Consider the following 24368-nt stretch of genomic DNA (forward strand, 5'->3'; position numbering starts at 1 on the left):
GCAGGAGGGGGAGGAGGGCAGGACACTCCCTGGGTTGTACACACAGCAGCTCCGTGTCCTCCAGGCCCTGAGGTCTGGGCTGCAGCTCCGCCCACTCAGCAGGAAAGGGTGAAGGAGGCCTCCAAGTCTTGGAATCTTTGAAAAGGCTGCTCCTGGGGAAGTTTCTCCTCACTCTCACTGGGGCTCCCTCCCCTCCAGGCAGGAATGGCCAGGCTGTGATGCTCTCTGGCTTTTGTGATGCAATCTACCTGGGATCCAACCCCAAAGAAGGCCGAGGAGTAGGGCAGGGGTCATTGTCCCAACAGCTGGGAAACAGAATCCAGAGTGGTTCATTCATACAAAAAGAGACAGGTTGGTTACTAGGAAAACTTCATTTCCAAGCAGTGACATTAGAAATGGGAAAAAGGATCCACCACTTATTTATAGCAAGTGCCTGAGCAATGGAGAAGTCTGTGCAGCCTTAAGGGGCAGCCTTGGGTACCATGGGACCTGCCTCTCCTCTCCCTCCACCAAAGTTGTCAGGACAGGGCTAGAGCCCTGACCCTGATAGAACCAACTCCCTTGTCAGGCCAGGGACCTCATGCTTTTGTGGCCTCAATTCAAAGGAGCCAATTTTGGCCACTAAGATCCTCCCCAGTAACTCTGAGCCACTCTATTTGGGGGAAGTCTAGCTGAGAGGTCGGAAAATTAGGAGGTCAGAAAAACCAGGGCTGGGTAGCCATAGGGGGATACAGCCAAGTTACCAACAATCATGACCTTGCCAATTCATTTGGGTACCAAGGGGCTAAAGGATACCCCAAGAGGGGTGCCTGGGTGGCTCAGTCAGTGGAGTATCCAACTTCAGCTCAGGTCATGATCTCGTGGTTCGTGGGTTTGTGTCTGTCATCGGACTCTCTGGTGTCAGCACAGAGCCTGCTTCAGACCCTCTGTCCTCCCTTCTCACTGCCCCTCCCCTGCTTGTGCTCTCTCAAAAGTAAACCTTTTTTAAAAAAATCTCTATGAAAAAAAAAAGGGATACCCCGGGAGCAGAACCAGGAACGCGAGAGCCCAGGAGAGCACCAGGAGGGTCTCCGTCCAATTCCCATGAGTCCAAGGGCTCTTCAATTTTCCATCCTGGGAGATCTTCTTTTTTTTTTTTTTTTTAATATATTAAATTTACTGTCAAATTGGTTTCCATACAACACCCAGTGCTCATCCCAAAAGGTGCCCTCCTCAATACCCATCACCCCCCCTGCCCTCCCTCCCACCCCCCATCAACCCTCAGTTTGTTCTCAGTTTTTAACAGTCTCCTATGCTTTGGCTCTCTCCATCCTGGGAGATCTTCAAGACACGCAGGAACCCTCCCTGTTTACCAAACTGGTGAGTGGGTTTCTATCACAACCCAACATCCTTGTCTAATATAAGCACTCAACCTATGTCTGGGGCTGTGACAATAGTACTATCTCAGAGCTGGTAAAGCAGATCATCTTCCTTACCAGGTAATAGGAAAATATGGCAGCCTGGCTGCTCATGATATAATATCCACAGACTGGCCAAAGAATCAACAACAAACCTCCCTTTGGACCAGATTGGCCAGAGAGAGCCCCTTAGAGGAGAAGAGACTGCTATTTGCCCATGAGGTGTAGGAAGGGTCTAGGTCAACAGTGAGGACAACATTAATAATTCCTCTGTGAAGCCAGGCTTCATTACCACAACTCCTCTGGGCTTGGTCCACATCCGCTGGCCTCAGTTACTTACACTGAGCCCACGCACAACTGGGAGATGCTCTGTTGGCAAGAGAGCCTGCCTCGATTCTTGGTGATCCTAGGCAAATGCAGCAATCCCCAGAGGAGGCTACTTAGAGCTCTCTTAACTCGCCTGAACTCTGTAAGGCAAGAGCCAAGTCAGGCTGTGGGGAAAAGTCTTGCCTCTGAGCTTCCCCTGGCTCATGAGGAGGGGGACAGCCATCCACATCAGTCTGCATGGAATCAGCAAGTACATCCTGAATCTGTGTGATAGGTGTTCAGGGGTGGGGGTGGGGCCAGAGTGGAGGAGATGGAAAACAAAAATACAACACAAGCAAGTCCCTAAGAAGCTTACCGTTATCAGAGGAATTAGGACAGGCACACAACCGGCCCCATTACATGCCTCAACACCCTAACCACTAGAAAGTCTATGTAAAAAGAAATCATTTCTAAAGTGTGTATGCAAGGAAATTTTCCTTGAGAAATGCAGTTGGAACATAAAATGCCGATAGTTACATAGGCAAGATCAGTTTTAGGACACAAACATGATTTTAACTAATAAAATGAATTACAATGATGGCTTTGAATTTTTTTTTTTTTAAAGCAGTAAAGTGTTGTCTTCTAATGTTATTTTACTCAGCAGCCTGATAAGCAATGTCCATTCATGAAAGCAGAGGTGCTCTGGTTGAAAGGGGGGGGGGGGGGGGCGGGGGCGGGGAATGGGAGTCCCAGGGTCTCACAGAAGCTTGGGAAGAATACACAGAGCTTCAGCGATCACAGTTGGAAAACCCTTCCTTTAAATGTATTCAGGACTTATGGCTTTCAGGCACACATGGTGATTAAAAATTCACCTAATGAAGGTGTGTTTACAGGTAGAATCTACTAACAAGAAAGGGCTTGAGCTTACATTAGGAGCCTGTGGCTTTAACTCGGCCAGCCCACCTTCTGGCAACACAGATATGGACCGCCCCTGCCCCGCCCCTCCAACCACAAGAAAGTGTCAGAACATCTCATTTCTTGAATGCTATTCTCCTCTTTTACATCTGGTTCTTCACATCTCTCAATTCCCTGCCCCTTGCAGTTCCAAAAGCCCCTTTGCATCTGACTGCTAGTAAGGGTTTTCTGAATGTCAACCCTACCAGTGTATTATCAGCACACATCTGTAGAACTTGACTCCATGTGCTTAAGGAAAACATGACTTCCAGAGCCCAAGACTCCACCCTAGCCTGGGTTACTGCCACTGGCTAGACTGCAGTATTCCACCCACAGTCTCCTTCAGAAAAATCAGGCAAACAGGTTCATTTACATCAGTGTAGCCCGAAGGGTGCTCCTAAGATTCTTGGAGAGGTTCTGTGGTCTAGGAAGTCCTCTGATGTCTCAACATGCTCCTATACATCAGTGACTTCTTTAAGGAAAAACCGAATAGAACCACCTTAATGAAACATGAACTCTTTTCTGTGTGTGTGACATATCCCACATCACTGCCAAGTCCTTTGGGAGGCAACCAGTGACATAAACATCCCCCCACCCCGTGATGATACTTAATTTGATCCTTTCTTATACATAGCAAATAGTTTCTTACATGGAAAAGAAAATCAGAAATATATGGAAATGAGCAAATAAATGGTGAATTTTAAGTCCCATTAAAATTAGGCTCGTGACAAGGATGCGTGTGATTACTGTTTAACATTTTACTTCATCCTCTAACCAGAGAAATAAAACATTAGGAAAAGGCAGTCAACTGTCCTCCCCTCCCCCGCAACAAATGAAATGTCTATTTGCCTAAAATGTAAGTGGATTAGAGATGATTAGAAAGGGGAGCTTTTTAAAAAATGTCTAAAAAAAAAAAAAAAATTCCAGGGGTGCCTGGCAGGCTCAGTCAGAAGAGCACGTGACTCTTGATCTTGGGGTTGTGAGTTCAAGACCCACATTAGGTATAGAGATCACGTAAAAATAAAATCTTTAAAAAAATTCCACTTTTGTCAAGAAGAAATAATAAGAAAGTAGGGAGTAGAGGAAAAAAAAGTAAGCACCTACAAATAAAACTATCCATAAATATGCTAAATCAGTCTTGTTTTAAGTTTTACTGAAGAACACATAAGACAACACAAATAACAGAAACACCATTTCCCAGTTGAGAAGACCCAATATTGTAAGATGGCAATTCTCCTTCCATCAGCTCGTAAGGTCAACACAATGCAACCCACATTGCAACAGGATGTGCTGTAGAATTTATAAAGCAGATTCTAAAGTTGAACTGGAATAGAGAAAGCTTCAGCATGACTACAAATGCTTTTTCAAAAAAAGTACAATGAAGAGAAACCTATCCTACCTAACAAGGCTAAATATACTGTAAAAGTACAGTAACTAAAATGGCATGGTGTCAGCAATAGATCATTTGACAGGATAAAGAGCATAGTAAGCAAATATATAGGTATTTAGGATACAATGAATTTGTCATTTACAAAGAAGTACTGAAGAGCACACTATTAGATTGTATTTTAAATCAGCACTGAAAGAGCCAACTATTAGATATATTGTAATAGGAAAAGTCAATACCCACAAAAGTAAATATCCACAAAAACAAAAACTAAGTTATAGATTTACCACTAGGAAACACACAAAATGCCAGGTAGATAAGAGATTTTATATATATATATAATATATATATATATTATATATATAATATATATATATAAAATATATGTATATATATTTTATATATATAAAGAAAAGAGGAAAAAAAGAAAAAGCAACCTATTCAACTAGAAAATATGAAGAATAGAGTTTGTATTTACAAAGCCAAGAAGACAAAAGTTCACAGATGTAGCAACACAATAGTTAAACTTCCTCCACTATAAAAACACAAAGACAGGGAACAAAAAGACACTATTACAAAGGATTTTTTGAGTTAGGAAATCAATTAACTTAGTCAATTACTTTTTTACTCTAAAGCTTTCTATTATTTAAATTTGCCTTAACAAGTCATTTCAAATATTGTTAATGACATCTTTTTTATACAACTTTACCCCAATAAAGGTTAACTTAAAGGAATACTTTCACTAAGTTCTTTCATAAATATTCACATTAAAAATAAAGTTTGCTTGCTATTTTTCAGGAATAAAAGTGAAAGGAATGTGGATAATTATCTGAAATATTTTACTTGAAACCTTCTCTTTGGTGCCCTCCCATAGATGTTCTGAAAGAGAAACTATGCAGTTCAAAGGGGTGTGCCCCTAGGTTTTTGATGATTATCTGAATGCCTGCAATTGTCAACAAAAAATATTATCCTAAGGGTAAACTAAGAATCTCACAAAGAAGAGACCTCATAATTCCTAATCTATGGAAAGGTGTTCTCCCTCTCCCTCTGTGTGTGTGTGTGTGTGTGTGTGTGTGTGTGTGTGTGTGGTTAAATGGGACAGCATTTTAAATTCCGTCACTTTTTCACAGCTAAGGCTTCTTCAGAGATTAAAAAAAATCCCCATCTCTGCCAAACCCTCAAGTTGCCTCAACACTTTCAAGAAGACCCATTGTGGTCTTGCTGGAGTGTGGAATTCAGGATCGAGATGCAAAATTATCATGTAAGTGACACTCCCTTACCGGAAAACAGAATCCCTACGGACCTTAATCTTCTAAGCCTGTCTCACTCTTAGGTTAAGAAATTGACATTCAGGCATAATCCACACCTTTTCCATTCTTTCCAGAAAACAGTCTTTCCTGGCCTTAGTACAGTCCTACTGCTCATTTTACCTTTTTCTGAGTAATTAACAGATAACCCTAAAGCTGTACCTTTTCTCTTGGTCCAGCATCCTGGAAACAGAATACGCCTCGTATTTCAAAGGTCTGCAATTTTCCTGAGTTTTTCCATCAGTCAGAGCTACTAATGTTTTACTAATTCTTTTCTAGGAGCATTTTTACTCTCTCTCTCTAACCCATCCTAAGTGAAAACTATGGCTTTCCAATATAAGTAGGGTTTGAAAATGCAATCAAATATCTATTATCAACAGCTGGCACAGAAGATCTCACTTCCTCACCCTACATCAAGGGAATCTCACCTACAGGACTTGTGGTCACTCCAACGGGTCCCTGTGTGCAGGACACACAAATGATGAACAGCCATCCCTCACATGTCCTCTCTTCTCCAGCCATGGTGAGGGCAAGGCTTCCAGATTCACTTTATCACGAATGTGTTCCTCAATTGTCATCATTCCAGGAACATCTGTTGTAGCAATTTATATTAAGCATCTTGACTGATTCTGGATAATGTTTACCTGTTTGCATCCATTTACTAACTACTTTTCTATCAGGAAATTGAATTCTTTGAAATCCTCAGGCAAGCCACGTGAGAAAAAAATAAAATTGCATGACAGAATCTATGTGGTTTCTATCACTTAGGTGACTGGCAAAAATCAAAATTACATTCAAAGGTCTTTATCACAAGCTAATAATCACCTAGCACCAGAATTAAACAATAGCTATTAAACAGAAGCATCATTTATATGGTTTTTCCTGGAAACTCAAGTATATTGTCAATAACAAGGCAGCACGTTTTCACCTCAATTATATGAAGTCACCAAAGCATAATACAAAGGGCATGCAGTGAGCAAATACCTAGTCCCTCCCATATTAAATTATGGGTATAAAAATCACTTATTTTTATGTGCATTTTCTCAAAGGCTTGAAAGGACCTATTCCAAATTCTTAGCATTCTTGAGGAAAAAGTGGGAAAAGGTAATAATGAGACTGTTACATCCTATTTTTAAAGGATCTATAGGAAGTTTGTTTTTGTTTTTGTTTTTTTAACAATCTTGTCATTTTAAAAATAAGACAGATGCAAAACGCTGGCAAAGATGCAACGACAAGGACATCCAATGGAAAAGTCAATGGCTTGTGGCACCATAAATCAGTACAACCTTTTTCCACGAAGTGTGCAAGAGCTTTCAAAATATTTATATCCATTGACTCACCAATTATTTATTCTGTAAGTTTTCCATAATGTGGCTATGTCATTTTTTACAAGAACAGCAATCCAGCTTAATACGTTTACCGTATTACATCTTTAAAAGGCAGGCTCTGGAAATGTAGCTAAACAACAGTACAGTTGATTCCCATTAGATGCAGTAGTTACATTCTTACAAAGTCACCACTAACCCTGAACTGGCCAATACTGGACCATTCCTCCCAGGCAAAATACGGGCCTTTAGATTCCTGGGAGCCTCCGGTCACCACATTTTCATCAACTGATCAAACCATGGCCTGGTTTTATCTGTGTTTTTTTTTAAAGACCTCTAGATTTATCATTAATACTGAACTCACAGCCAAGACCACTGTAACTCCCACCTGAAGGAAGCTCATCTAACACATGTATTTTCTCTATAAAGCATGGAACAGCCGTATTGCACTTAGGAACACTAGACAACACTACACTACACTTGGGGGGCATTTCAAAATCAAAATCACCAATAAAAAAAAAACACAAAAATCTGAAAAATGTGGCACTCAATCGGCCCTGAAAAGGACACTTGTTTACAGTCAGAGAGCTGAAAAAAGCATCACCTTGTTTGACCTCAGCCGGGAACAGATGCAGGAGGTGACTCCAACTTTTTGCCTCTCTGCACACGTGGGTGTCCAAGACTGACCGTCAAAGTGCCTACAGTCATGACTTTCGGTTTGCCAATCAAGTTTAGCAAGTAGGCAAACCCGCAAATATGGGATCTGCCTGTAATTATCGTCAACTATATGGCTTTTTAAAAGTTACGACAAAATTCTCAAAAAATAGATGGATAGCAGAGTAAAGACATATCCAGAAAAACCTTTTTGTCTGTTAATTCGGTGGTTCTTAACCAGGGGTGATTTTGCTTCCAGGGGCAATTTAGCAATATCTGCAGACAAATGCTGACTGTCACAATTGGGTCTAGTGGGTAGAGGCCAGGGACGCTGCCAAAATGAATGATCCCAAAGAATGATCTAGTCCAAAATGTCAATACTGCCAGTAGTGAGAAGTCCTGGGAGGACTACTGTCCATATACAGATTTTTACACGTAACTTCCTGCACCTTCTATCAATGTACACTTTCATGCCTAACATAAATAGATGGAACAGCTCATACTTTATTTTTGGGGGCCCTGGATGTTCAAATTTAACTAATGAAATCTTATCAAACCCCAATGGAGATGCAAAGCAGTTCTAAGTTACACTGAGAAGTGGGACTTCTACAGTCATTCCCACGGAGCTTGGAATGGTAACTGGGTTAACTCCAACAATAATGTACAACAGAGAGCCAGTCTGAAATCTATTTTCTGTTTTAAGAACAAGTAAAAAGCCATGTATAGCCAACTGCCCAAGGCTAAGCCAGAAACCGGTGAGGGTTTGAGAGTTACCTTGTTTGAGGAAGACAATTAAAATGTCTTACTAAGTCTGGGGGCCCCTGGGTGGCCCAGTCGGTTAGGTGTCCAACTTCAGCTCCGGTCATGATCTCGCAGTTTTTTCATTCCTGAGTTCAAGCCCCTCGTCGGGCTGTGTGTTGACAGCTCAAAGCCTGGAGCCTGCTTCAGATCCTGTGTCCCTCTGTCTCTGCCCCTCCCCTACTCGCAGTCTCTCTTTCTCTCTCTCGAAAATAAATATTAAAAAAAAAATTTTAAGTGTCTAAGTCTTAATGATTCTATGAAAAAGAGACCCACCCAACATATATGGTCTGCAAACACCCTTAACTGGATAAATGCTGCACACCTCCCTCACTGCCTCCCCCACGTGGATTCAATATTACACATTTATTCAGTCTTGAATCAATCCTGTTTTTAAATAATAAATCAAGTAATTTGTAGAGTGGCCTCCAAGGTTACTCAAGAGCATTACAAAATCACTGTGCTAACATAATAAGAGTAAGTAATTCCCAACTGGGAGACAGGCTAGCAGACCAAGAACTGCACTTTAAGCTTGGAACTTGAATTCTCAGCAGCATGAGTTTAGAGCCAAGTGATTCCTTCACCAGTCTTTAATTCTGCAAAGATGTTTTAGCTCAATTGTGCATAAATAAGCCTAAGGTATTATTTCCTGCTCTAAATATCCTCTGCTGCCAAAGGCCTTCAACGTCCTCCAGGATCCTACGGAACACGCAGATCCAAAAATTCTCCTCCACCCTTCTGCAACCCTTCTGGCCACTCCGGCTCCTGCTCTCCCCGCTTTCCAGCCTACGTTTGTGGCCCTGCGCCTGCACAAAGCCCTCTAAACCAGTACTCTTCAGACCACCAGGATCAGAACCACCCAAGGAGCTGGAGATGAAAATGGTATTCCCAGACCACTCTCCTGACCTGCAGATTAGAATCTTGGATGGAAGAATTGAGAGTCTGCATTTCCATTCCACCTCCTGGGTTTTTTGGGTTGTTGTTGTTGGGTTTTTTTTGTTTTTGTTTTTGTTTTTTGTTTGTTTGTTTCAAGAATTATAGCCCCAGCCAGTTGTTAGGACAAGCACTGGGTTTTGTAAATGATAAATCACACTCAATTCTACTCCTGAAACCAGTATTACACTGTATGTTAACTAGAATTTAACTAACATGGGGGGGGGGTAGGGGGGATTCCAACTCCAGCCACAGAGGAACACCCATGGCTTTCTGACAATACCACCCTTGTAGCTTTTATTTTTCACAATTCCCTCTGTTCTAAGCACCTATTAATTGCCTAACCTTAACCTCTAAACCGGTTTTAAGCATCCTCCTTAAGCTTAATCCTCCAGTTGAGAGACATACTGTTTCTCTAAACTTCCATAGCGTACTGCATAGGACATGTACCACATAAAAGTAGAAGTGTGGATTTCCTGGCTTCCCCAACCAGACTGGGAGCTCAAGGGTAGGGACTGTGCACTATACCCGGGTTCATCCCTAGTGGCCAGCATAGCTCCTGGCACATCACAAGTATACCCATTTGTTGAATAAATGGATGGATGGATGGATGGATGGATGGATGGATGGATGGATGGATGGCCTGCCTCTGAATGGCACTAGCAAACTTCAGCAATTCTACCCAATTTGTGATTAGTGTTAACGTGAACAGATAGATTCAACTGGATAACTTCCAACAGAGCAATCTTAAGTGAGTGGGGTATCTCTTTCAGGGAGCCCTACAGGGTAGAGAGGTAGTTCTGCAGAGACACTGGAGTTTGGCACTCTGTACAATCTCAAACAAGCCAGCTCGGTGAGCATGCACACTCCTTGTGAGGAGCAAAAAGAGATGATGGGGGCAAAAAGGAAGACTGGTCACCAGATAAGTTCTTCTGGACATGAACAGATGATAATTAAACATTCTTCTCATCAAAAGCCAAGACAAATGTTGTCATCAGGCCAAGAGGATCTGCCTATAAAGTCTAGATTCAACTCAAGATCATTTACCCTACAAATCAGAGCTGCCCCAATTGAAAGATGGAATTGACATTTTTTTTCATTGTCAACCTATCCTCTGACCTTTCTAGTTTTATAGATTTTCCTTTGGGAAATCACTATACCGCAGCCACAGGACTTTGGAGTCATGGGCCCCAAACTGCTCCAGAGGTTGACCCTTACTGGCATAAACCCATCAGTACAACCTCATCTCTTTTTCAATTGTGGGACATGCAGAAACCCAGGCCTAAGCACATGGCATTCCCCTGCCTGCCATGATGGTTAAGACTGGACCAGCGAGAGCAAAGCTCAGGTCCTTTGATTATTACACATGTAAACAGAAAAGCATGTAGCCTCGGTTGCTGCTGGCAGCCATCTTATCAATATGAAGACATCTAAGGAGAGAAAAGCAGACCTTGGAGAAGCATGCCTGCAACCTGAAAAAAGAGCCTTTTCTCTGTTTCTAAGCCAACATGTTATCTCAACGGGTTAAGCTAAATTGGGTTTTCTACTGGCCCAAGTAACAGGATACATGTCCACTCCTATCATTCAACCTGATCTTTCACTTTTCTCTTAACACATAAATCCACCATTCCAAGACTCTGTACACAGTCCCAAACATTCTCACCCATTCCCACCTCCACACTCATGTGTGGCCTTACCCTAAAAGTTTCTTCCCTTGTTCTCGGTTATTCTTATCCTGTCTGTTCTTCTTGACTCAGGTTGGAATCCTACGCTCTCAGAGGGCAGACATCCAGGACCCCAGTTTCCTGGTCATTTCTGCACTGCCACCTAGAGTACATCACCCTTACTAGTTGTCATCCACGTTCTACCTTATACTTTTAAGTACCCTTTCACAAACACAGTCTTGCACTAAAATGTAAGCTCTCTATACCCTTGCAACCCCTTGTAAGTGGCCCCCTTGCCCAATGTCTTGTGATTGATTAGGAGAGAACCAATAAATCCTCTTTAGGCAAATTCAAAATGTGATTTAAGCATCCTGATCACTGCAAGTCATAACCTCTTAATTCACATAGCAATGTAGAGGATAGAAAGGAATTTCAGATGGAACATATTTCAACATTACACAGTTGGCCATGGTCCTGTCACATTTCACAACCAGAGTGGCAGTAACAGCTGAATGAAGATCAGAAATTTATCAGGCTGCCTTCCCATCGACAGATCACTGAAGACCTTCCACAGAAGATGCAGACTAACTCTGGGTTCTAAAAAGTATAGTCTCGGGGCGCCTGGGTGGCTTGGTCAGTTAAGCGTCCGACTTCGGCTCAGGTCATGATCTCACGGTCCGTGGGCTCGAGCCCCGCATCGGGCTCTGTGCTGACAGCTCAGAGCCTGAAGCCTGTTTCAGATTCTGTGTCTCCCTCTCTCTGTGACCTCCCCCGTTCATGCTCTCTGTCTCAAAAATAAATAAAAAGTATAGTCTCATACCTTTCAAACCTATGTATAAAATCATGGTAGGGAAAGACCAGAATAGATTGAGAAACATGTAGGCACAGCCCCAGGCATCCAAACAACAACAGGCTGTGATCACCTCTCCAAGATTTTTATGTCCACTTTCACAGTTGTAACCCCAGATCCCTTTAGAGGGCCTGGGGATAGGTCAGTAAGATTTAAATGAGGGGCATGAAATAAACACATTAAGACTTATCACCATTATAAAAATGATTAGGAGATAATGAATAAACTGAGAAACGTTGTCAGGGCCAAATACCATTCTCATTGAGGATGACAACAGGAATATGGGAAAAGGTCAATTAAGCGTGGTTTTGGCATTGGTGTGTGTGTGCAGGTGTGTGCACACCCACACAAGCAACAAAGATGTCGATATAGCCAGAGAAGGGTTATTACCCTGGCCCACTCAAGGTCCAACCCTTCTATGTGTGGAGTGACAGATCTACCTGCACATGGATTTTGATGTCCCACTTGGGAGTTATTTTTAATAGCACCTCAACATGTTTTCAAGAGGTTATAGAAATGGAAGGGCTACCTGACGAAATTTAAACCACTATAAATGATCTGTAAAGCCATACCTTAAAGATACACTTATCTATAATGATTGAGAGTTAATTAACAGGTAATGGTCCCCTCAATGACCAATAGTTTCTGTGACAAATGGCCAGAGCCACCATTTCAATACTGTTTCTTCATCCTCTCTCTTCCCTGAGTAACAACTGTCCTCTTCCTAAGCCCTAACTAGATTCTGAGGATTCTAGTTAGTCTGCAGGGACTGGTAAAGGAACTATGACATAAGAGATCAAAAGTCTATGGACTGAAGCATAGTTCCTCTCACAATCTCTGCATATCACATTACCACAAGGCATTTAGTTCTAGATGCTCAGGTCTGTAAATGCTCTAAAAATTGCACTTTATCATTACTCACGTGGTCATGAGAGATGGTGCCCAAAGCACCCCCTGCTCTTAGGGACTTTGCCTTGACCCTGTGGAATGACCAGTCTGTTTTCCCTCCTCCATCCACATTGTCCATGGTACCAAAATGGCTTCACAAACCATCAATGGCTCAGACTCTCACTGGCTCTGGGTGCTAAGAGGCCCTCTATCCTGTACTGGCACCTGGACAGAAAGAGCAAACCTTAGGACAAAGTGACAACAGAAGGATGGTCTCCTGGGATGCCTGGGTAGCTCAGTCAGTCAAGTGTCTGACTTTGGTTCAAGTCATGATCTTGCAGTTCGTGAGTCTGAGCCCCGCATTCAGCTCTCTGCCGTCACCACAGAGACTGCTTCGGATCCTCTCTCCCCATCTCCCTCTGCCCCTCTGTCACTTGTTCTCTGTCTCTATCTCTGTCTCTTTTTCGCAAGATAAACTTAAAAAAAAAAAAAAGGAAAAAAGAAAGACTATCTCATGACAGAACAGTCCAAACTCCACCTTCCTCACTGCTTCTGTTTTATAAAACATCTCCCCGGCTCACTCACATCTGTGGGGCAAGAAATGAAAGAACCAAAATTAATATGACAACAGCAGAAGGTCGAACTAAAATAGGTGCTATTCTATCAAGGGAACACCATATCAACTGCCCCAAAAATCTATCCACATTTTGAAATCCATCCCATGAATCCAACACAGAGGTACATCAGCCATGCCTCACCTCAACTGTGTGGTTTTGTCTTGAAGGATAAGTCTCCAGCAAGAATCTATTTCCATGAAGCCAGGTGGTTTGCAGCAACTGCTTCTCTTGGTCACCAACAGGTCAGAAAAGAACTCCCTTCAGAGTCCATGAGGACTGAAGTCAGTCCCTACCTGCCTCCTTACATTGTCCGCCAGTCAACCAGCCACACCTCATATCACAGGACTTGCTCTTCCCCCAGAAGAAGCAACAGCTGTTCCCCCTTCATCAAGTTTCCAGTTTTCCAGAATGTTCCAGCCCCACCCAATGTCCTGCCTGGCTGGCTCTACTATTTGACAGAATCAGCACATACAGAAAGGAAACAAAATCCCAAGACCTGGGATTCACCGGGATAGCCATGTCCTCCCAGGGTGTTCTTTTCAAAGCACGCTGAAAGAACTACAAGATCCATCTAGGACACAAACACCCTTAGCTTACAGTTGACATTCTGATTATGTCTTAAACAAGTAAGAGTGCCTAGTCACAACAGGGCACTGTTAATACACCCAAGCAGGTTAGGTTGCATGAGGCCTCTTGGATGATTCTCTTTCCCCTGTGCACAAGGCAACGTGGATTTCATGAAGGCCTCTGTCTGGCAACAGGGCACAACTGTTCCTGAGTTGCTTGAGCACAAAAAATGATGTGCCAATTTGCCAAAAATATTTGCAGCCTCTGCTATGCCTGGAAGTCTGCCAGCAAAGTCAAGCAAGAACACATCTACACACACACACACACACACACACACACACACACACGGCATACTATGCAAATATGGGATTACAAAGAGGTTGCCTCACTAGACATGTTTCCAGCCCTATTTATCTGCCTTTCCCCCCACTCTTTCCCTCTTTCCTCCTCTACAGAAGAATGCGGACTCCCCCAGTATCTTAATCATTATTTCAACAAGCACCATGTGGAAGAAAGAGCAAAGAAGTGTATTATACTGTCCCTTACCCCACAACTTTCCTATACACATCAGCCAATAAAAGAAAAGCCCTAACATCCAGTGAGCTGCTCCCTGAGACCACCTCTAAATCTCCACGGAGATTTTGTTTGTTTTGGTAACTATACTCAAACTTCCTTTATAAAGGCGTTTCTCCCAAAAAAATTGATGATCAGAGGGTAGAAGGTTAACTTAGGAATGGATGCTCAAAGAAATGACATATGTCCCAAAGCAGATCAGAGCCTGGAAGAGTTGCAAGGCTATGGAACAGAGGTTTGTCCTTTTCAGGAAAACATGACCCTTTGTGTCTATGCTGTGCAGGGTTTCCTTCTGGGTGTTTGTGGGGAGAAGCTGTTCTAGGAATACATGGTAAACCAGAGGTCTTCCTTCCTGGTTCTCATTGCTTAGAGTATTTGTCAAGATTCATGAAAAGATGCTAGACACAGAGATGTCCCAGAAAGCACCAGCACTGTGAGTTCAGAAAAGAGGTGCTGTGAGCTCCAGGACAGAATGGGGACTAGTGAAGAGCCACCAAGCTGGGCTGGGACCACCCAATACACACCTGGTACAGGGCAGAGCTTTCCACTTTCTAGAACATTTTCATATTTTTAGAAGGCCTAGAAAAGCAAGGAACATATTTTTTTGAAACTTCATTGTAACACAGTGTTAACTCTCATCACCATGCTGTACATTAAATGCTCCAAACTCATTCCTCTTATAACTGAATGTTTGTACCCTTTGACCAACATCTCCCCATTTCTTCCATGTTCCAACACCTGGCAACCACCATTCTATTCTGTTTCTAGGAGTTGAGCTTTAATAGATTCTGAACATAAGTGAGATTGGATAGTATTTGTCTGGACTTATCTCACTTAGCATAATGCCCTCAAGGTCCATCCATGTTGGTACAAAGAGCAGGATTTCCTTCTTGTGGGTAAATGATATTCCATTGTATCCATATATACCACACCTTCTTTATCCAGTCTTCAATGAACATTTTTAAGGAATTTACATCCTGGAGTATTTAACATTAAGAAGAACAGGTTCAAGTAGGGAGTAACAAATTCTAACAACTACCAAGATCACTACAGGTAACTTTCCTCATTATTTTCTTTTTTTAGAGAGAAAGAGCATAAAGGAGCCAGATAGGACTCCTTATTAAATCTGGGAATGTTAGGGCTGGAAGGACATCAGCTTCCCATAGGATAGACACTCAAAAAGCCCACAACGCCCTTCACACCATCCCCAGGCTTTGCACGTGGACATTCCCAAGACCCCATCCTGAGTTCTCTTCTCATTCCTTGCAATCCTCCCTCTCAAGGCTCCCCACAGGAGTACTGAACACAGCATAAAATCATGCATGTGTGTAGTTAATCGTTGAATGAAAACTATTTGCCAAGGGCCAGGCATGTATCAGACGTTCCATCTTACACCATTTAATTAATGCCTGTCCCTCCCACTCGTCAATAAGCCCCTTAACAGCAGAGACCGTGTCTACATTAGATACAATGATAACTACAGTCCCCAACATAGAGCCTGGCATAACTGGTATTCAGTAAATATAGGATGAATTAATAGAGCCCAACCACCTTATTGCAGAGTTGAGCATATGGAGTTCTTCAACAATTAGATGATGTGGACAAAGTCATGCTCCTAGACAGCAACGTGCAAAAGACCAAGACACAAGGCTTCCTCAAGAACACTGAGTGTGAAGGTTATCAAATAGTGCTTTGGAGACACCACTTTAAAGGAGGTATCAGATGGATTAAAAGGCTCTGAAATTGGATAGAGAGCACTGCATGCAAACCCCAGGCCAGTCCCTGGAGTGGACACCTGTGAGCGGCCTCCATAGTACTCGTTTCCTCTTAACACTCTGCTTGCATTTGCGCTTCTGCAGAGACTGACTACATTTCTCAGCTTTGGGGTGCAAATCCTAGGGTCTAGCCCAGTGGTAGCATCCATTCCCCTGGGCACAAGGAATGGTAGAAGGCAGACACACAACCTCAACCTCCAGCTTTAGTCCATGTCAAGACTTCCACTTCCCCTGTTTCAAAGTTGGTGGGCTCTTCCAGGGGTGATGTAAGCACTCATTCCTAAGACCTAGACCTCCTGAGGGTATTTGTGCTTCAGTGAGTTGTAGACAGCTTGTGTGTGGCAGAGGCCAACATACAGAGGAAAGTAGAGCCAAGAGAATCCTAGAGGCATGGACTAGATCTCCAATACAAGCATGCATCTCTGGAACAAATCATACCTGAAGTCCATCCCATGGCTGGATTTCTCAGTCAAAAGAACCACTCAAGTCCCTTTATGGTTTAAACCAGTTCAGGGTCAGTTTTCTTTTGTTGGCAAAAGAATCCTAGAATAATATTTGGTGTGTGACAATGGTTAAGTAAAAGGGAGATACCACTTACTTCAAAAGGACATCCTACCGATAAACAAGTGAGAAAAGCCTTCCACCACGACTGCACTTCCCAAGTCATAAGTATTCTATGCATTTTTGTATTTTAAATTTACTTCTTTTTTATAGTTATCTCTACACCCAACATGGGGCCTGAACTCACAATCCTGAGATCAGGAGTCAAAATGCTGTTCTGACTGTGCCAGCCAGACAGTCTGGTATTCTGTGCTTCTTATGGAAGGATTCATCACCAAGTTCTTCTCAATAATCTTTTCACCTAGTATATTATACAAATGGTTTCTAAATAATCTGCAACTTAGCAAAGCAGCCAGAGCAGCCAGAAGGTTAAAAAGGTTGAAAGTCACTGATAATGGCTCAATACAAAATGGAAACAAGCATCCCTGACATTGTATTAAGTATATAAATAATCACGTCCACAGGCACAGAGTCATAGAGTTTATACTTATGTGTAAAGAACAGGACACTACAGATCCTTTCATAGTTCCCAAGCGTGATGACTGGGTATTCACGCCGTTGTGTGATATGTGCCTCCCTAAAACCTTGTTACGACATTGGGATATTACCCATCTGACATTCAGGAAAAAAAAAATCACAGTACACGAAGACACCCACTGTATAAAGGGGGATATTATCTACTGTGGCCTCTTTGGCTCATTGTCTCCCCATCAACACCCCTCTCCACCTCCCCACCCCTCACGCACGTTATACACAAGGAGGTATCTGGGCACATGAAGTACCAGTCAAGCATGTTGACCCCTGGGTGGTCACCCTAGGGGTGGTCATCAGTAGAGATGGTTCCCTGCACAAGATCAGCCAGAGAAGGAGAGAGACAGGCATGGCCTTGTGAGAACTATACAGGGACAAAACCAGAAAAATCCGACTGTCTGAAATCCACAGGGCAAATTCCAAGGACAGAAATGAGAGAAAGGGCCAAGAAAGTCAAGGAAGTCAAGAGCATGAAGGAAGAGTGGGGAAGGAAAAGAGGAATTTGGCCAGGAGTGGACAGTGATAGCAATGGTCAACACACAGCAAGCACAGCACTGTGCAAGATCTTCACTGCATCAGTTCTCACTGAATTCTCACACAAACCCATGAAGGTATTATTCTTATTTTGTTCAATTATGGAAAATTTTAAACATACACAGAAGTATGGAGAACAGTCATTATGAAACATCACTGTAATCCAGCTGCAGAAGTCCCCCATGCGGGTGGATTCTTAATGGATCTGGACTCCTTCTACCTTCTCACCGGTGGCCCTGGCCCCAAGAACCAAAAATGCATCAGCAAATCAGGTCAACAAGCTTGGACAAAAATGGGGGTCAACCTCCTAATTCTGACTTCATAAGCTTATGGCCTGGTTCCTGAAACCTGCCAATCTTCCCTCACCTGAGGAAGAACAGCATCTGTGTCTGTTCTGTCCTCCACAAGAAACGTAGCAAACATCCACGGGACAGCAGGACAGAGTTTCCACATGTGAAAGTTCAAGGAATGATCTCTGAATCCCTCCCCTTCTCCATACATCCCATTAGGGACATACCAATGAATCTTCGCACTGAACTCATTGGCCACTTTACCCAGGAATATGTTAATTTTGTCTTTTCAACTAGATCACGCACTGTGCCCCTGTGAATCCGCTGCCTAAACCCCTTCAAGATAAAATCCAAACTACCTCCACCAGGCAGAAAGGCCGGCCATATCCTGGCTTCCACTTACCTCTCCAGTTTGTCACCATCCTAATACCCCATCAACATGGAACATCTTGGGACTTCCACAGTGAGCTCCCAGCCTGCAACTGTTTTCCCACCTCCTATGCATTGACTGAGAGGCCTTCCCTCCTTACCACCACCCGCCAACATTCCCAACCAGCCTGGCTCTGGCTAACATTCCTTTCTTTCCCTCCCTCTGGAAGCCCTTTGTGATAAGCTGTCCCACCCTAAGAATCAAATGGGTACCATGCCTCTGCAATCCTGTAATACCTTGTACATGTCTCTCTCTCTGCACACGTACCACATTTTATAGGGGTTGGGTCTTAGGTTCTCCCACCCCCACTGTTACAGAGTGCTTCTTGAGAAGCATTTACTCATTTTTTAAATTTTTTTGCTGTTAAGTTTAATGGAAACCCAGGACACAATGAGTTCACTTGGACTGAGTTTAAGTATGACTATTCATACATACCTGCAGAGTCAACAGCTGGAGGTCTAGGATTTAAGTACAAATATTTACTTTTGCTCACCTTTTTAGTGTCCTGTGCCTAACAATGGGCCTGACACAAGCTCTTCAGATTATGTTTATTGGAAGAAACATAAAGGGGAAGATGATGACCAGATGGACAGCAGGAAGCATACTTTCAACTTTTAAAAATCTCTCCAAAGAGCTTCATGGCTAGTGGGTGTTTAGATGTCCGAATGACCCATTGAGGGAATGAACGCCTGAGTTAATGACCCATCATCCACTGGTACTCCTTCCTTCCAGTTCCACAGGGGGCTAGTAATCCTAGGGTTCAGGTTCAGGTTTTTGACAGACAGGTTTGGGCTCACCCTGCTCCCACCCTCCATGGTGACGCTGACTTTAATCACACCCTCTGTGAGACCCTTGTCTGAAACCAAGTACCGACTTCTTAACCCTCCCCACTAAAGGTGCACTATCACCCCCAACACGGACACAATGCTTTTCCAGACCTGGGCCTACTCAGTGGTGAATGTGTTAGAAATGCTAGTCACCACCCCCGAAGACTAAGCAAAGTGCATTGGTCCAGGTACAAATCCCACCCACCACCCATTCTTGGCACATAGAGAACAGGACAACTCTCTCCACATACAAAACACGATATATGTATAACATGAAAATGCTTCTGAAAGAGCACGTTTATCAGTCCTGCCTTGGAACTGGTCTACTCAAAATTTGACTAAGATTGGGCTGGGTGGGTGGTGGGAAAGCACCAGGAAGAGCAAATCATCATTCTTTCCCCCAAAGAAAGCTATGGTTTCTACTTTGAGGTTAGCCTTAAAATTTAGTTTCCACTGGTATGCTCTTTACAAATCACAACTGAACCATCCTTAATTCCCCACCAGAGGCAAGTGACAGGATACTGTACTTTAAGGTCTATTGTCATTTTATGTTTCCCTGAAAAATAAAGATGTTTTATTATGGTAATCAGCAGGTTATAAAGCACCCACCTTCTCTCCAGAGTAAATCAAATCAGATAGATCTTCTCTCATATTTTTTTAAGGCATTCCATTTGTTCTCAGAAGCTTGAACAATTTCTCAGAATGACAGTCCTACGTTTATTGATTCACAAATGGCCTCAATCTGTCACATAGGGATATTTTACTTCCCATACAAAGGGGTCAGAAGGTAGAATTTAATCTTTTAATTTACAGGTAAAACTTCACTCTTTTTGTCTCTTTGGAAGTGTACATGGAACCATGTGAATGTAGGAATCCAAGTAAGACCCCAAATGTAAAACCAAGGAGGAAGGATATTATCAAGGCCTCTCTGGCCACAGAAGACAGAATCTGCTTCTGGAAGTACATCTTCCTGAAAAGACTTCCCAGTTCCAAACTTTGCCGCCAGTTCATTCATCTGACACAGGTGAGTTCCAATCTCACACTTATGAAGTTTTGGACAAACTGTTACATGTAACGCAAAACACTTGGTAACAAGACTTTGCAGGGAGAGAACCTGGAGGAATGAGAGCTAGTGGAGTAGAAACGCTTCTAGGTGCTCAAAACCACACGGCCATTAATGACTGTCTCCTTAAACTCTTGGTACAAGAACAGAGGTAATATTCCAAGGGTAACAACCAAGACAGGCTGGTGTTTAAGGCCTGGGAAAAGCAGAGTTGCTGAACAGATAGAAAGTGAAGACATTTAGCAGCTTCCCGAATACCATACAAAGAAAAGGGTGCCCTCAATCAATGTCTGAAGTGGGCTCTTAAGACCCAAAAAATCCCCTCAGTACAGGAGCTGAGCCATCAGTCAGGCTTGACGTTGATAGAATCACCCCTTTAAAACTACCCTTTGTACCCTTATTATCCATCATCTAGCCTTTTGCATGAGCCCAACCACAGGGTAAGCCATCCAGGACAGTGGGCTAGGAGTAAGGCCCAGCTGAGGGACTGAGCAAATAAATCACTTCTCCCCTTGAGGCTCAGTTGCCTTATCCGTGAAATGGTTAAGTTCTAAGCTTCCAGTGAGACAATCTTCTTTTATTAACTTTATACAGTGCATGGCCTGACTTCACCTTCCAGGAACTAAGGCCCTCTGGGTAAACTGGTTCAGCTTGTGGATTAAAAAAGCACCATGGGAAGACTAGCCCCGACCCCTGAAAATCAAGGTGCTGTTAGTCCTAGAGATCAAGGGACTACTTATTTATACTATTTAGAAAATGCTTTTTAATATTTATTTTGAAAGAGAGATAGAGAGCAAGCAGGGGAGGAGTAAAGAGAGAGGGAGACAGAGAATCCCAAGCAGGGTCCGTGCTATCAATGCAAAGGGCTTGAACCCACAAACTTTGAGATCATGACCTGAGCCGAGACCAAGAGTTGGACGCTTAACCAAATGAGCCACCCAGGCGCTCATTTTAGAAAGACATGTTTTAAAAGAAAACATCTTTTAAAAACAACATCACAGCATCAACAGATTGGTCAGGAAAGCATTCCATGAACTTCATAAAGCCCTAGCCAGAGAGCATCCATGCATCACTTTCCTGTCTCCCACAAAAAAAGCACAGCTGAGCCTGGACAGCAGTGAGTTGACCTCCCTCCGACCACTACGCACACATCCACATGATTACAAAACTCCACACACGGTCCAAAGAGGCACGACAACAGATATACTGTGCCAATCAACAGTATTTCACAAGGAGGCAAAAATAAAAAATGCATTTCTCTTCCACTATCCTCAATCATCAGGAAGTCATTTTCCTTGAATCCTTTTCAAAAATGCACCCAGATTCGTGTGACAGAAGGGAAAAAAAAAAAAAAAAAAAAAAAGAATATCAGAAGCACTTTGGGCTGAGAAAAGGGATACGGACCTTTACCAGAACCCATGATCTAGGACTCACAGGCATTTTAAGGGACTATCAAGGGTTCCTGGGTGGCTTAGTCAGATGAGCATCCAACTTCGGCTCAGGTCACGATCTGGCAGTTCACACGTGCGAGCCCGGCATCGGGCTCTGTGCTGACAGCTCAGAACCTGGAGCTTGCTTTGGATTCAGTGTCTCCCTCTCTCTCTCAGCCCCTCCCCTGCTTCTGCGCTCACACACTCTGTCTCTCAGAAATAAACATAAAAAAAAAAAAAATTAAGGGACAATCATGGAGAAATGGTTCCAAGCCTGGCTGTCCCTTAGTAACACCTGGGCAACCTTAAAAAAAAGCCCATGCCAGGGTCCCAACAGGTATACTAGATTCTAGTTTAACTGGTCTGGACTGGGCCCTGACCATTTGTAGTTATAAACGCTTCCCAACTCTGCACACCACTAATTAAGAGGCTCTTCAAACTACAAGGCAAGTTAGCGTTAGGCAACTGTTTTGCAGCACTAATTTCAGGATATGGGATTTCCGACAGAAACGTCAATCAACAACAACAAAACAGAACAGTAATGACAGAAATCAAGTGAAGGTCATGTGTTTCCATGTGTCATTTTAAGGAAGAAAACTCCACAAGCACGTTAATGAAAACCAAATGCTAGGAATGGAGGGGTGGTGGTGATTTCACAACTTTATGCGTTTGTCAGAAACCCATACACATACACACAACAGAGTTATTGCATGGAAATTAAAAATAAATTTAAAACATACTCGGAAAAAAAAAAGTGATACATTCATTTATTCTAGGAATTCTCAATCTTCACTAAATGCTAGAATTACCCAGGGAGTCTTTAAAAATCTGGCTGTCCCAGCTGCACCCAAGATCAAGGACATCAGAACCTGTGGTGGGCATCTATAGTTTTTAAAGCTCCGTGGGTGATTCCAATGGGCAACCCTGTCTCCCATTTTCCAGAACAGTAAGAAAAATCAGGCCCAATGGACGTTAACACATATCCATAAAAACATGGCTTCCAACAAGAGTCATCACATCTTCTACCTTCCACCCATTCAGGGAAGTTCACTAAAACCTACTTTTTTTTGTCTATCAACTTTTGTTTGGTTTCAGGATATCCTCATGACCCACAAGCCAAACAAAAGAGGCGCCGTGATACCCACCAGCAGCCTACACCATCGCCTGCAAACGTGCTGAAAGGTTTTAAAGCACAGCAGTAGTTCTGAAACATCAACAACTCCTGGATGGGTGGTTCCGAGACACTGACTGCTGACCCCACCCTGGAGTTTTCTGATTCAGTAGGTGTCTGGGGTGAGGCCACAGAATCTGCATTTCTGTTTGTTTCATATATATGTGTGTGTGTGTATATATATATATATATATATATATACATATACACACACACATAATACATGAGTTCATTCATTTAGTCTGCAAGAGCGCACGCACAAGCCTACACGGGAGGGGGAGGGGGAGTGAGAGGGGGAGGAGAGGGAGAGGGGGAGGGGAGGGAGAGAGGGAGAGGGAGAGGGGGAGGGGAGGGAGAGGGGGAGGGGAGGGAGAGAGGGAGAGGGGGAGGGGAGGGAGAGGGGAGGGAGAGAGGGAGAGGGGGAGAGAGGGAGAGGGAGAGGGGAGGGAGAGAGGGAGAGGGAGGGGGGAGAGGAGGGAGAGGGGAGGGAGAGAGGGAGAGGGAGGGGGAGAGGGAGGGGGAGGGGGAGTGAGAGGGGGAGGAGAGGGAGAGGGGGAGGGGAGGGAGAGAGGGAGAGGGAGAGGGGGAGGGGAGGGAGAGGGAGAGGGGGAGGGGAGGGGAGGGAGAGGGGAGGGAGAGAGGGAGAGGGGGAGGGAGAGGGGGAGAGAGGGAGAGGGGGAGAGGGGGAGAGGGGGAGAGAGGGAGAGGGGGAGAGGGGGAGGGGGGAGAGAGGGGGAGAGGGGGAGAGGGGGGGAGGGAGAGAGGGAGAGAGGGAGAGAGGGAGAGAGGGAATCTCAAGCAGGCTCTGCACTGTCAGTGCGGGGCTTGAACTCATGAATCGTAAGATCATGACCTGAACCAAAGTTGGAAGCTTAAGTGACTAAGTCACCCAAGCGCCCCACTCCCCCCACCAGAATTTGCATTTCTAACAAATTCCCAGGTGCTGCTGCTTAGAGACCATGTTCTAAAGCAAAGTGAACTAAATAGAGACTTGAAAGCCAGTGCTGAAGCTAAACCAGACAGTTTTTCGGTCACGACAGCCACAGCGCAGAGACTACTGGTTAGTTTCAGTGAACAACTTGTATTTACAAACTGACCTTCAGCAAGACATTACAAAGATCTGCAGGTAAATAAAGCAGAACAGATTACCTCTCATCTAAAGGCAACGTGCTACTCAAAGGGTGATGCACAAACCTAGGCATCACCTAGAACGGGTTACAAATGCCAGCATCTCAGGCCTTACTCCAAACCTTACTGGGTCAGAAAGTATCTGAATAGGATCCCTGGAATATGAAATGCACATTAAATCAGCCTTGACCAGTTCCCTCACTCACACCACCATTACTGAGCACCTACTCTGCATAAACCCTAGCAGTCAACTGTGCAGACAAGCCTTTACACTCCTGGAGCTTCCATGGGCAAAGGATAAAACTCAAGCCCAGAGCTGTTGGACTAGGCAAGGTCACAGACCCAGCCAGTGGTAGAGACAGGTTAGAACCCATGTCTCTTAAACCCTGTACAGTAGAAATTATACAG

At 43.6% G+C, this 24368-nt stretch overlaps 1 protein-coding gene, 1 long non-coding RNA gene and 1 other non-coding gene across 8 annotated transcripts in view; 2 read left to right on the plus strand and 1 right to left on the minus strand.

Moving 5' to 3' along the window:
* TLN2 (talin 2) overlaps window positions 1-24368 on the minus strand; it is a 441711-nt gene that overhangs the window by 287416 nt on the left and 129927 nt on the right. The gene's annotated exons all lie outside the window — the stretch shown is intronic.
* LOC131516466 (uncharacterized) lies at window positions 1306-7214 on the plus strand. The gene is made up of 3 exons (XR_009264093.1): window positions 1306-1359; window positions 5175-5305; window positions 5732-7214. It is a non-coding gene; the product is annotated as an uncharacterized LOC131516466 (long non-coding RNA).
* LOC131518541 (small nucleolar RNA U13) lies at window positions 17071-17174 on the plus strand. The gene has a single exon (XR_009265206.1). It is a non-coding gene; the product is annotated as a small nucleolar RNA U13 (small nucleolar RNA).

This window comes from Neofelis nebulosa, chromosome 7 (genome assembly GCF_028018385.1).
Source record: "Neofelis nebulosa isolate mNeoNeb1 chromosome 7, mNeoNeb1.pri, whole genome shotgun sequence".
Taxonomy (NCBI): domain Eukaryota; kingdom Metazoa; phylum Chordata; class Mammalia; order Carnivora; family Felidae; genus Neofelis; species Neofelis nebulosa.